Raw genomic sequence first — 14,960 nt, forward strand, 5'->3', positions numbered from 1 at the left:
AATAAAATATATTCAACACTGCGGTAAACCACACCAAGCCAACTAAATTAAACAACTCTCAATAGCAGTGTGGGGCTCTCTCTGCTTGCTATATGTATGTGTGTACACCTTAAATAAACAAAATACTATAAATAGGCCGGGTGAAATGTTTGCGTTTCTTATTAGAAAGACGAAGGGTTGTGACATGCTGGCTGCTTGCTCTAAATTGGGCCGGGTAAGGAACTAATTAGTGGTGCGTAGAACTGTTAAAATTCTCATCCCCTCCTGTGCCAATCATCATAATGCTATTTCATCTGACAGATTAAGCCCAATTTACGGAGACAATTAACCCAACTAAAATCAGAAACTAGCCTTTTTCACCCTCTGGGATTCAATGATAAGATATGTATATATTTTTCCCATTTATGTATTTGTGCAGAGGGAAAGAAATGAATTAACCTTTATCTCAGCCACACTTTGTGATATGAGGCCTTGCTCTATCCGCTTACATGGACAGGAGCAAAAGAAGAAATAGACTGAGAGACACAGGTGAGGGAATCACAATTGGATCCAAAATGGTTGCACTGGAGTTGAGCCGCCACAGGTCAAGGTAACTGAACAATTCCAGTGGCAAAGTAACTGTCTGTCCACCTACTCTGAGGCTTATTTACACTATACAAAGGATCTAGATAAGAGACACAGTGAAGTGAAGTGTCTGTGTGTGTGTGTGTGTGTGTGTGTGTGTGTGTGTGTGTGTGTGTGTTTGTGTGTGTGACAGTGATAAAGAAAGGAAGTGGACAGATCCTATTAGAATGGAAAGCTGACAATGAAAGGCAAGTGTTCAGGACAGATAATAAGATAATAAGAATGCTGCTGTGGAATATCTATAGTTGGGTAAAGTATATATATATATATATATATATATATATATATATATATATATATATATATATATATATATATATATATGTATATATATATATATATGTAATTATAAGCAAAATAAATACAACAATAAAAATACAAAGTAAACACGAGTTTATCAAAGATAGGAAGAGAAGGAAATTATATTGTTATGTAATAATAATGATGATAGTAATTAGACCAATCTTTTATAGCAATTGTGGTAGACGGCATTGGATGAAAGAAAGGAGGAGAAAGATGAAAAGAAAGAAGGAAAGAAAGACAAAGATGAGAGAGAAAGAAAAAAGTGCTTGTCTATTGTTGATGTGTCTGTGATTATGCCTGTGATTCTTGGGAGATGGTTATCATAGCTGTGGTTTGTGGTCATGTTCCTGGTTTAGTTTTTTGGGTGAATTCTGTTTCGGTTTAGAAAAGTTAAGAATATATTCTAGGTTTCTTTCTTTAAGATGCTATTCTCGCTATTGAAATGTGTTTTGCAACTAGGTTAATCCAGTGAGTGATTTCTTTTTCTAGATTTTCAGTTTTCAAAGATTATTTTCATAGCCAAAGAAATGAGATGAGTGGGTTCGTGTATTTCGTTGGGAGGGCAGCTTGTGTAATATCTCCCAGCACACAGAGTGATGGGGACAATGGGATTCAGCAGCTCAAGATATTGGGGAGCTGCTGTGCAAAGGGAGTGAACTGGTTGGTAGGCCCAAGTGGCATGAAAATAATCATCTGTGCTACCCAAAGTGCATTGTGAACGGATGTCTGTGTCAGCCAATCCTATTTTAAACATTTTACCTTGGGCGATGTGGGTTCTGTGGATAGTTGTATATTGCTGAAGTTGCAAATTTGTGTTAGTGGTCACAGAGAAGGTGTTTTTACAGATTTCTATTCATTTTTCCATTTTGTAATGGGGAGTGTGATGGAGGTGTCTGAGATGGATATAAATCAAAAAGTTTAGAGATTATTCTTTCATGACCTCGTCACTCAACTTAGAAGGTTGCAGTGCGCTGTTGGTTATGCTACTTTTGGATTTCATTATGGATTTTCACTGTTGGTTATGGAGGAAATGAGGGCTGTGCCAAACTGGGGTGTACCTACTTGGTTCTGTTGATATTTTAGTGATTTTATTGGGTTTCCACTAGGCTGTCAGAGTCGAGGAGATTATGTTATTCTTTCAGTAATTCAGCTTCTTGATTGACTGTGGTAGGCAGGGAGGGTTTGCAGTTGAGGGGTTTTTACAATGATTTTGTTCTTATTCTAGCCATGGGTTATTGTAGTTGTGCTATTGGGTCCATTTGAATAAATATATAAATATTGTCGTTGTTGCAAAGAAATAGGCCTAGTAAAGAAGGTTTGGTGCTCCAAGGCCTCTTTGTGATTTTTTCCATTTTGTATTGATGAGATTGAAATTCTTAGTTTTTTGTTTTTCCTGTAGAATTGAGTCAAGCACGTCCCGTCAGTGGGGGACGTGGGAATAAGAACTGGAAATAAATCATTAATGTGAGGCATAGTTTTCATTTTAACTGCAGTGATGCGTGGGAGTTTTGTTGAGCGTTTGAAATCATCCTCTACTTTTTTTTAGTAAAGGCTTTGGTGATCATTTTTAAGTCAGTGTTGATTAGTGAGAGAGGATGGTAGCTGGAAGGGTGGGTTGGGTCTTTATTGGCTTTTAACAGAAGTGTCATGAGAGACAGCTAACTAGACCAAGTGATGATGATTGTTCAGCCACTTCTTCATGGTTAGAAAATCCAAGTCCTCTAAATCTGTGCCAGAGCAAACAGACTATTATCTATGTGCAGCTGTGTCCTGTATTTTTCTTTCATCCTAGTATGGCTCTGTGGATGGCAATGTTGGTCAGAATGTCAGTTGGTGCACCACACTGGTCCAGATTGAAATATCCCTCCAAAAGTCTGGATGGGTTGCAATTAAATTTTGTACAGATATCCATGGAGCCAAGTAAATGAATTCCAATGACTCAGGTGATCCCCTAATTTTTGCTCTAATGCCACTGAGGCCAACATTTCTTCTTAAAATGTCTCAGCAACTACTGGATGAATTTTTAAACGGTCGCGACTCCACTGCCTTTGATGAGTGAGTATATCACATCACACTGGATGTTTGCAGACAAAACAAGCAGACTAAATCTGAATACATGCTTCTGTTTTGCCAGTGGACAAAAGTAAATTCAGGATGAGGCTGAACCTGTTCATAATGCAAACTAAGTCCCTCTTTGGCTTAATTTCGCCTTGAAAGCAAAGGGGAAAATTAGCATTTTTAATGGAGTAAATATGGCCAAAAGTCACCTCTTGCAGAAGGAAAGGGAGATGACCAGAATACAAATTTGGCAGTTGGCACTCCACCATGTCTCTCCTAATCTATGGAGCCAAAGGGATTACAGCGGAGCAATGGCACAGCATTTTAACCTGACATATTCACTGACTGCTACACTCAGTCTATCTGTCTGACACACTCTCTCCCCCTCTCTGGCAGAAGGCAAGGCCTCATTCCTCATCTGTCAGGGGGAATGGAAAGAGACAGACAGAAAGATAGACAGACAGAATGACTGACTGACTGACTGACTGACTGAGCTAGCAGCTACAGTAGTCTGGGAACACCGAGTCCAATGATGACAACACATTCCTATCATAGCCACACAATGTTCTCGGAGTTGCACATCACATAACGTCCCTGAAAAGCACCCATGGGCAAAACATATTGAAACTTTTCCCTGCCTCTTTCCAAAATGTATTAGTACTGTAGAGCTGTGGACTTATACTTTTCATAACCACAAATCCCTCCAGAAGTACAAATATTGAAAAAGGAGCTGCTTTAAGCAATTGGGTTAAACAGCAAAATGTCTGAGTGGTTGCTTGGTGGAAACATGAAAACACAGCTTCTGTCACAGTATCTCATGACAGACTTTTTAGCAATTCAGATTGCCCAATAGTAAAAGTAAAAGAGGTCATTAGGATCTCAGATTATCTGCAGTTATGAAGGTGAAATTGTTCCAAATGCACTGCATCTTGTGTCAGATCCAGTCTGGTTGTTCAACAAACCACGTGGCCGCTTGGAAACAGTTTGCCAGTCATTTGAGGTGATTTTCCTTATGCATTTAATGGAGAATTGTGCAAAAGAAATGGGACATTTGAGTGTGGTTGTTGGCACATTCTGCTGGATTTATTAAGGTTGGTAGAATTTGCAAGGGTCAGTTTTGTATGGAAAATGACTTGCCGTGAATGCAGGTTCTGATATGCACAAGTACTCTGCATTCATGGAAGTTTGTGCTGAGGAAGAGACCGAATTTAATTTAACATTGTTCCAACTTCCAATTTCAATGCATCAAAAAGGGAGCTGAACTGAATCACAAACAAACTGTAACAACTTCTTAGATAGGAGAGGGTGCAGCAGTAATAAATAAACCCATTGTCTGACCATTAAGCCAAAAAAGACTGCACTGCGGCTATGTGGTCAAACAAACAAGCTGTGACTCTACTCTTTTTATATAATATTGAAGTTGTATTTATTCTTTCTTTTGTGTATCATGTCATCCAGCCCTTCTTTTCATATATTTAGGTTTGTTTAGTCCTTTCTGTTGCTTTACCTTTTTTTTTTTTTTTTTAACTTTGGCATTAGTAGATGTTTTGGAATTCTGTTATTTATTTTACTACTATTTTTGAGTTTCATTTAGTTGCATGATTATTTTTATTTTAGCATAACTACATTTTGTTTTCTTTTTTCAATGTGCTGATCTTATCTCTGATTCTACCCTTGAACCTTTTAAAGGGATAGTTCAGAATTTCTTACTGTATGCAAAAATGCAAAGAATGATACAAAGAAGATCTCCGAGTTGCTTGCTGTGTGTCACAGTCTTCATTGGCTATAACCCAAACATTCCAGTCACTAATTCAAAATATCAATTATGGCCACAAGTGGCAGCACTGAACACAAAGCTGCTGAGCAGATCTGTGTCATCTTTGATTTAACATGGAGTTTATTGACTTTAATCACCCCCTTACCATCTGCCTGAAAGTGATAATTTGTTTCTTGACGTCACAAAGGAGCTTGCTTTCCCTCCAGTGATTTTGTGTTTTCAGTATTCTTCCTCCAAATGCTTTTATGGATGCCTGAGTGACTGAGATGTTAAGGCTGCCTCTGATAGCCACTGATAATTGACACATAGTGTAATGGCACACTGATAGAAATCTGGCATTATTCTTGATTGGCACGTCCTCTCATTCACCAAGCATTACACAGTAAGTGAGCGACAAATTAAACTAAACTAAGAGGAACTAAATTAGCATAAGAGTGAAGACTACTGCTACCTGATCAAAGCACCTACTACACAGCTGTCCACGATGACTGATAACTTAATGATCAGAATATAATGACAAAGATAAGTGAGAGGAACAGACAGCAGCAGCCATCCATTCAAATCACAAAGCAGGACAATGAGCCTGCATTTATATTCAGAAACCTCCCTAGGCAATTTTGGTTAAATGAGGCGCACACAAACACACACACACACACACACACACACACACACACACACACACAAACCCACTCTCACATGCACTTAATCAAGAGGCAGATTTGATTGAAGGACTATTGAGAGAGGGAAGTCTGCACAGACGTGAGGAGTTGAGATCGACCGTGACGATGACTTGTGCTCAGTGTGTTGAACTGATGTGATGAGACATTTGTTAGTTAGTTACATGAGTGGACACAAATGTTTGGACTGACTGATGAAGCATCAATCTCTTTTTCCTCTGTGTTCAATCCGATGCCTTTCGGTTAATCTGTGGACACTGAGCACAATCCAGTTACAGAGTGTAGAACAAAACAAATAAACAAAACGCAATCATCAGTATAATCAACATCCTATTACACAACACTGTATTGACACAGTATATACGGACAGATATTGATCTCATAGATTGCAGGAAAACAATAGGACACTACCATCAAGGGCAATATGAACTTCTAATGTTTATTTGCAGGATTAGAGGCTTTAAATGGAGACCAATGATCAAACATGCTTCAACATCTCAAGGCAACCAGCCTGAACTCTGACTCCTGAGGAAATCGTTGAAGATTAGTGTCAGTCAGTAACCGATTCGAGTCTGTCTGTGATGTGTGATAGTATCTGCTTGATAACCTCCAGTCAGACATTTCTATTGGCAGGGAAATGTTCTCTGTATGACCTTGAAAGAGGAGAAGACATATTTTGTTCCTCTATTACTCCCTGTGACTGCATGCAAGATTGTTGCCTTTCTGATTTATAGCAATCAAGCATGGCAGGTTTTCAGAGCCAACAGCTAAACGATGAAAGAAACCCAAACTTAGAAACTATGCTGGCTTGTATGCTGGGTATTTTCATAACTGAATTTTGAGGATTAACTGTGAATTACACTAGCTTCCATAAAGTTTGTCAGAGCCTTGAGCCATATTTGATGCAAACAGAGCAGACACAAGTATTTCTTACCGATTAGATTAGAGTTAAATGTAGTCAAAATTACACTTTTCTAGTGGGCTAGCTACGCTTTAATTGGTCCACTCAGTAAAATAATGGAAGTTGTGTGTGTGTGTGTTTGTGTGTGTGTACGCCTTTAATTGTAACACTGAGCTTAATTATGACTGTGTGCACATGTGGGTTTCCCTTGGCAATATCTGGGTCATTTTAGGAGACAAGGAAAAAGCCCATTAGCCAGCAGTCGGGCCATTCACATACCACATTTGCCCTCATTCAGCTGTGTTACCATCAAAGCCAACCAAAGCCATCTGCCACCCTGCACCATGGCGTAGCACAGGTATTGGTCCAAGCTTATCATTTATTCCCAGACCGCGAGGGAAACTCTTCTGCATTCTCCATTTCTGCAACCTCTTTAAGCAGTGCATCAAATATACAAGAAATCTATTTCTTTCATTTACGGCAAGAAGCATCACATTTTATGGGACGGGTTTGGATGTAAGCAGAATTTGTCACATTTCTATGCAAAACTGAACCTCCGTACATAATGAACAGGATGACCTCTGCTTCCATGTGTGTTATAAGGCAGAAGCCCCTGATATCAATTTTGATAGATTGGACCTTGATACTTTAAGACATGCATCATTTTGCTGCCATTTTGATTGCCATCAATCAAAGAGGTTTTCTGTGCGAAAGGAGGGATTTTCAGAAGCCTTACTTTATTGGCCCGATTATTACTATAGGTGCTAATGGAATATGGACCGAGAGGCAGGATTTGGGGTAAAGTACCAGAGAAAATGGAAAGCTAGATTTGAATTCAGGTCATGGGCAGTGAAGAACATTTTAAGTCTTTGTTTTCAATGATAGATTTATGTTTATTGTAGAGGTAAACTGATTTTGATAATCAGTTAATCGAATGCCAAGAACTCATTGCCTGAAGCTTCTGTAGTGTGAATATTTGCTGGTTTTCTTAGTCTCCTATCATAATTAACTGAATAACCTCTGGATTTTGACTTTTGGTTGAACAAAACAAGCAAACTTGGGAAAATTATGACAAAAATTTTAACTATTTTCTAACATTTCACTTTCAAACAATCAATTAATTCAGAAAAACATGGCCCAGTTAAACGACAAAGAACAAAATTGCTAGTCATAACTCCAGTGACCTTCTCATTTATTTTAGAAAAATAAGGCTGAGTCACTAAAACACTACATTTCAAACAGAATACAAAACTAAATGTTTTGTCCAAAACAGTGTTGCGTTTGTAAAGAGAAAAGCCTGCACAATGAGATTAGCTTTGGTAGCTGGTCAGTCACAGATGATTCTGTGCTCAAAAGTGTATTAAAATCGATGGAGAAGAACAAAAGGATGTACAGTAGAGAATGAACAATAGCTGATCAAAGAGAAAAGCAAAAAAAGGAAAGTGTTAGGATGTGGACACAGACACACATTGACACACACACACTGCATGCAGTGCAACAAATTGTGCAAGTCTAATCTCATTTTTTAGAAACAAAAATGAAAAACCCCCACATTTATTTTTAAGCTGCCCTAAATACAGCTCAGTGTTTTACATTTTTAAATCTCTGTTGGCTATATTAAGAAACATTTTGCAGACATTATGTAAGATGTAATATATAAAATTGCTTCCCAAATGACAACATTCAATAGAGTCCATACCTGTTAGTCTATGGACTGTTGGTGGATGAGCATCTTAAAAGAATATTATGTGTTTATCCGACCAGTAGTAATATAAACTGACCCTACTTACATTTCATTTGAGCTAAAAGTTTTTTGAGCTGTTAAACTGATAAAAACTAAGAACTTGGCCATTAGTCATATGGTGATTCAAGGAATACAGTAATACTGACTTAATTAATTTCCTGAGACTTACCCTAGCACTAACCATAACCACTCATGCCTAACTCTAACCTTCATTTTCATCATCATTTTCTTTTGTCTCCAAAAGGAACGTGAGTCTCCACGATGTGACTGTGTGAACAGATTTATGTCACAGACGCACAGACATGCGCACAGGCTAAGGATAACAGCTGAGCAGGCAGATGTCCACACAGCTGTGGATACAGAAACAGTTTTGAGGAATTTTCCTTTAAAACCAATCCAGGTTTGAGACTCCAGATTAAAGTCTTTATATACTGAATACAATGATAATTAAGAATAATATTGATATTCATCTCTCTTGGCTTTAGGTTAGTCTCCGTTTCTGTGCATAGATATGATAGAAATCAAATTAATGTAAAATTCCCAATAATTCCTGCCAACGCACAAGTGCTACTCAAAATCCAGTTTTTGAAATACACATAATTCCACTTGGCTAGAAAATGGGTCATTTCCCCAACTCCTGGAGCTTACCTTTGAGTGAGCCAATTTGCCAGTTTCAATTATTAAAGGCTGCACCTGTCTCCTTTCAAATTTCAGCGGCTCAGTTCACTGTGCGAACAGCCCCACAGAGACAAAAAACCAGTCTGTCTGCAGATTTTAAAGTAACTGCCATTGAAATGAAATAAGATGTTGGAGTGATACAGGATTTAAAGAAGAGTGATACAATCGTACCTCATCTGCTGGGATATCTACTCACTCGCCTGTATCCCTTTCCCTTACAAAACCCTCATTGAGTAATTGGCTTTCTCTTGGCATGAAGGTGGCCAATCTAAATGGTAATTTTGAAGGCCCTCCTTTCGTCGCTGGTGGTAATGCTTGTTTACTGAATGACAGTTACTCTATAAGAAAATTAGAGTAGTAATGAGAAGGCAGGGGTCTGCGTGACCATCATGATACAATACATGTGAAATCTGACAATCTGGCACAACTGCATATTGCCTCCCAAAAAGAGAAAATACAGTTTAAATTAAAATATCCACTTGTTTTTCACCGTATTCCTATCAGTGCAGTTCTCTCTGTGCAGCACCCTCTTTATTACCTGTGCTCTCCCCGTGTGTTTTGGTTTCGTCCCACATTCAAAACACATGCAAGCCAGGTATATTGGAGTCTCTAAAGAGTCCATGGTGTTTCCCTGCCTTCCCCCAAATATATGCTGGGATAGCACCCAGTCCACCTAAAACTTAAAAAGAGAGCAAATAGAGTAAAGGCAGACAATAAATCAATGTTTTGGAAAGAAAATGAGGGTGAGCAAATAACAAGAGCAGGAAGATTTCTCCTTAGATTTTCGATTCTTCATGTTTTCTCCAAAAATGCTGAATAAACTTTCTTATGTAATTTGAATGCAGACATAACAATTTCAATATACTGCAAAGTAGTGCAACCTTTTCCTCCTTGCACACAATGAGGTTTGTCAGATGTGTTCTCTGTTAAGAAAGTATAGCAGGTCTAAACTTTACCTTACATTTTGATATTAAAGTATTGAGGTCAAAGGCAAGGTGGTCTGGGAAAATAATCTTTTGTCTTTTATCATGTCCGCTTTTTACTCTGACCTTGCAAGGTTTGTGCATTTTCTACCACTTTTTTTTATCTTTACTTTTGGATAGCATGGCAGCATGTCTAGGATAAAAATGCGGGGGGAAAAAAAAGAAGTGTAGAAAGGAAGCAACATGATTTCAGGGTCCATTTTTTTCAACGGTCATCTTGAGAAATAATTCTGTGAGTAAATGGCAATTCAATAAGCTTGAAAAAGGATTAAGAGAGTTGCACGTGTCCAATAGAGAAAATAATATTTAATAGCATACAAAATTGTCGTCGCAGGTACTTGATCTGCCACAATCAGGATTTTATGGCTACAAGTTTAAGGGATTAATCAGGCTGCATTCAATTACTTATAACAATAAAGCTACTGCTTTTTATTGGGAGTGAATTGTTTTGTGAGTGCTCACCGTGGCTGCATAAACCCGACCCCCCCACTCCCACCATGATAATCCAGTTCACATGACTATCCAGTCAGTGTTGAGGGTTCTTTATTTAAAATTATTTACTGCCCCATACTAATTTCACCAAAGCATCACTTGCTTTGCACAAACTGGCAGAATAGTTTTGACCATGTTTGCTGCCACAGAAACCCACAAGCTTCGCAGCCAACGATTTAATCAATTCAACCACAACATGCGTCATTGTGCGGCATTGTGGAGCAGCACTCTTCAATTTAGAGGCTGTCTTGACAATTTCAAAGGGCTGCTGGGATTTAATCACCTGAACGGGGAGTTTCTCTTCTTTCTTTCTACAGACTCGAGATGTTGTGAATGACAGATCTGGGAATAATAACACAATAAGGTCAGCATTGACTGCTGACTGGCATGAAGACAAAATATGAGGATGAAGAAGTCATTTCCTCAGCCAATACTGGGTGTATCTAAAAGATATACTCTTCTGTTAATACGTGCAACAAAAGAAAGCTGTGACTATCCTTAAAACAACTTTGTGACTTTAAACTGAAGAACTTGCCTTATTGTGAATGCATGAGCAAGACTCAACCTGTGTCTCTTCCTAAGTAGCCCCTATATGCTACGCAGCAGCAGGCAGGCTTCAAGTGATTTCCTGACAGGTCAGAGAAACTCAGAAAGAAAGAGAGTGAACAAGTGAAACGACTTTGGAAAGAGTGTCTGGAGTGGACAGAATGGATGAAAAAATAGGCCGTCCTAGAGTTTAATCTCAAAAGGTCGAATGCCCATTCGCACAGGCGAAGATGGAAATTGCATATTTGGTTCTTGCAATCTAAAGAAAATTAATACAATATTTATGAGGCTGAAAAACAAGCAAGCAGGAAACGACTGCCCAACACTGACAAAGATTAAAATGAAATAAAATAAATGACATTTACACATTAATAACACAGAGGCAGTCAGTTTTAGGCAGACAAGAGCTCCCAAACTGAAATCAGAGGCTGTAACAAAAAGGAGTCACTTCTCATATTTAATTCAGGATACTTGGCCTCAGGTATGAGCAAATTCACAGCTGCACTCCCCCCCCACTTTCTTTTCTCTTGTCATCTTTTATTGATTAACAACTGAGGTTACATTTCCATGATATATTTGGGTGCAGAGGCATTATCTCCAAAACAACAACCCCAAAGTATGTGAGGCGATATTCAGAATGCCCTCATATCCATAATCATTTTACAATGCCCTGTATGCATACCCAGCTGTTGTATGCCAACCTAAAGCCATCTGCCCATGCATAATTCCTAGATTCCTTATTGCTGGCTACGCACACATTACTGTACATCACCAGAATGTGTCTGAATAATACAGACCTGAAGGCAATACATGCTGGATCCATATCTCACTGATTTCCCATTGACGACTAGAGCTGAGAAATATGGCTGGATCCATTAGTCACTGCATATATTTTGCTCATGTGTCACAAGGTCAGATCACTTTATATTATTTCTATGTCACTGAGAGCCCCACAGCCTTTTGTGATGGTTTGTGTGACACCAGTGAACTTCAGTAAGATACGATCACTGGAGCTTTCTATTAGGGAACTCTGCAGTAAGGCATGACGTCTGACGAAGACAAAAGGGCTTCTGTGATTCAACATGTAAAGATATTCATGTCTGTAAAGTTCTGCATATCTTGTACATATAAAAGGCCAACACCTACTGTAGAGGTTAATAGATAAAAATGCAAAGGCAGTGGTAGCAGTGACCTTGCGAGGCAATATACCTCAGCATGTTGTTGGACAGCACACATTCCCTCTGCAGGTATAATGTTGCTCATATTCTGTTGTTATGGTACAAAAACTGTGGCTTGAATAAAAATACAGCTGGTATATTTATTACTTAGTCTGCTTGACCTGTGTCAGGTTGGAAATTTTCTAATTGAAATACTACATGCCATTTCTACTTGCATATCCCAGATTCTTGCACTTTCAAGTCAGCATCTACCATTGTCCAAAGCAAATGGTTTTGCCTTGTGCATGCAAAATTAATCTCAGAAAAGTATGGGAAAGTGTTTAATATCAGTACGCCTGGCTGGGAATTGGTGTTGGAAGGTCGTGACTGAGGGAGGCGGCAGTCAACTTGATGAATAGTCACAGTGATGGGGTGACTTCATTGTCCTGCTCACGTGTCAGCAGACATCGTAGGGGAAGCTGATTGTCCAGCCAGAGACAAGTATCAGCTGCAATGCTGCTTTCATCCCCTGCTTTACAGATGAAACCCAAGGTCCATGTGACATTTTCCGACTAAGACAGCACAGACCTGATCTGTGTCACGTAGTGCTACAGTCCTGCTATGCTACTGTTCATACTTGGAGCAGACAGAGAAAATTCCACCACTGAGTTATGTTCCTTAGCCTAAACTACATCCAGACCTTCTGGCCTTGGCATTACTCAACCACAGGATGGAAAGATCACGAAGACTAGAGGGGGAAGTTTGGCGGCTGCAAACGAACATCCATCTTATCCACTATATCTTTTGATCCAGCGGATGTGGCAATTATCCTCTGAACAGTCAGTATATTTAATTTGGGTGTTCTGGTGGAGTTAGGTGACCTGCTTCGAATGTGTGGTGTTCTAGTGAATCAGCTAATGGAAGGATACTCCTGAAATTGTACCCTGTGTCTCCTGCAGATCTGTGGTGTGAGAGGACTGCGAAAAGGGTTTTAGATGTCTGTGGGTTTGATGTTATGACGGTTTGATTGATTTTTATACACACTGGAAAGGGATACATTTCCAGATGAAATAGGCTTTTGATGAGAGGTTTTCCCTCTTCCTCAGCTTCTGGACTACGGCTAGTGTGGCAACTGATCAGCTACGTTTTCGGTCTTTGGTAGTTCAGGAGCTGGTGGCTATAATCCTTATGAATCTTCAGCAGAAATGTGACCTTCATGGCACTCTTATTTATAGACAAGATACACTGTAGATACAGATAGCAGGATGAGATAGTGTTCATTGAGAAAAATGCTTATGGTCCTGTATACAACATTTCTTATGTGTGAAAGGTTGTGTTGCTGTAATAGTGATATCTTGTTTACCACACAATACTCAACCAAGAAAATCACACAATGGTCATGAAAGGGTCAAAATAATATGGAAATGAACTGACATTTAAAATTTAGATATATGAGAGCTATGTCACTCAGTATATACACCAATATACATAGTGGCTATATGAAATTGTGAAATGTGTGGCATCATTAACATTTGCTTTAGCAATTTGCTAAAGGACTTAAACCATTTTTACATTGTGACTTTAACATCCACCAACACCAGTGTAATAAATATCACTATTGTCCCAGGCAATCATCAGCGAAAGAATATGATTAGGTTTTAAGACTAACTTAAAATTTAATGAATGAATTATGAATGAATGAATGAATGATGTATCATAAGAATATTGTTGATGATTGTGGTGACTGTACTGATTTGCACATTTTATGGAAGGAATTTCTCAGAAAATGTGCAAACTGACACAATCCAGTCAGATTCCTCTCAGGTTCCAATAGAGGAAAGTGAAAACAGGCCTATTTTGTCAGAATTTATGTTGAACAAATAATCATACACCATGCTGAAATGGCCTACAAAATGACAGGTCATGTGATTCCATTACTGCCTCAAAGCTACAGTAGGTCCTAAAATATCTACGATCCCACAGGAACTAGATGCGAAAGATAACTAACTACTAAATGACATTCTTTTAAAACTCAAAACTATATATACCATTATTACTAAAGAAACACGTCAGAGCTAAAGTTTGAAAAACAACACCCTGAGTTATTATTTATTAATTAAGAGAGTAAGTATAAAAAATCAGCTGTGTGGCCTGTAAACATGAGAAAAGGCCACAGTCATGATGCGTGGTAATGGAACATCCCCTTTTTCCTATGTAGATCCAGCCACTTGAAACTGGTGAGAAGCAGATCGCTTCTTATAAGTGACCAATCAGATGGCAGCTTTAAATCGACCAATCAGAACGCAGCTTTAAATCGACCAATCAGATCGCTTATTGAAATCGACCAATCAGAATGCAGCTTTAAATGAACCAATCAGATCGCTTCTTATAAGCGACCAATCAGATCACAGCTTTAAATCGACCAATCAGAACGCAGCTTTAAATCGACCAATCAGATCACAGCTTTAAATCGACCAATCAGATCGCTTATAAGCGACCAATCAGATCACAGCTTTAAATCGACCAATCAGATCGCTTCTTATAAGCGACCAATCAGATTGCAGCTTTAAATCAAGCAATCAGATTGCCACTCTAAATCGACCAATCAGATTGCTTCTTTTAAGCGACCAATCAGAACGCAGCTTTAAATCGACCAATCAGAACGCAGCTTTAAATCGATCAATCCGATTGCAGCTTTAAATCGACCAATCAGATCGTATACAGACAAACATACAAACACAGTAATCTCTACTGCAGAATAAAACTCTTCAGGCTGTGGCTGACATTTTGTGCACTTACGTTTTCAGGGCTTTTAAACCTATTTCACATCCGTAATGTCTCTCACATATTGTAGATTAACGATTTAATCAAAGCACTGCTCAGCCTCATTGGTGACAATTAATACCACCATAAATCTTTAAATGCAGTAATTGAGTGCTCCAGTTCCAACTTATTCAAACAGAAGCAATTTTATATACTATTAAACCTGGCTTTGATTACATAATTTCTTATTAATAATT

The sequence above is a fragment of the Trachinotus anak genome, unplaced genomic scaffold, assembly GCF_046630095.1.
Source record: "Trachinotus anak isolate AG129_WGS33_773 ecotype Australia unplaced genomic scaffold, CSIRO_AGI_Tana_v1 ptg000007l, whole genome shotgun sequence".
Classification (NCBI taxonomy): Eukaryota; Metazoa; Chordata; class Actinopteri; order Carangiformes; family Carangidae; genus Trachinotus; species Trachinotus anak.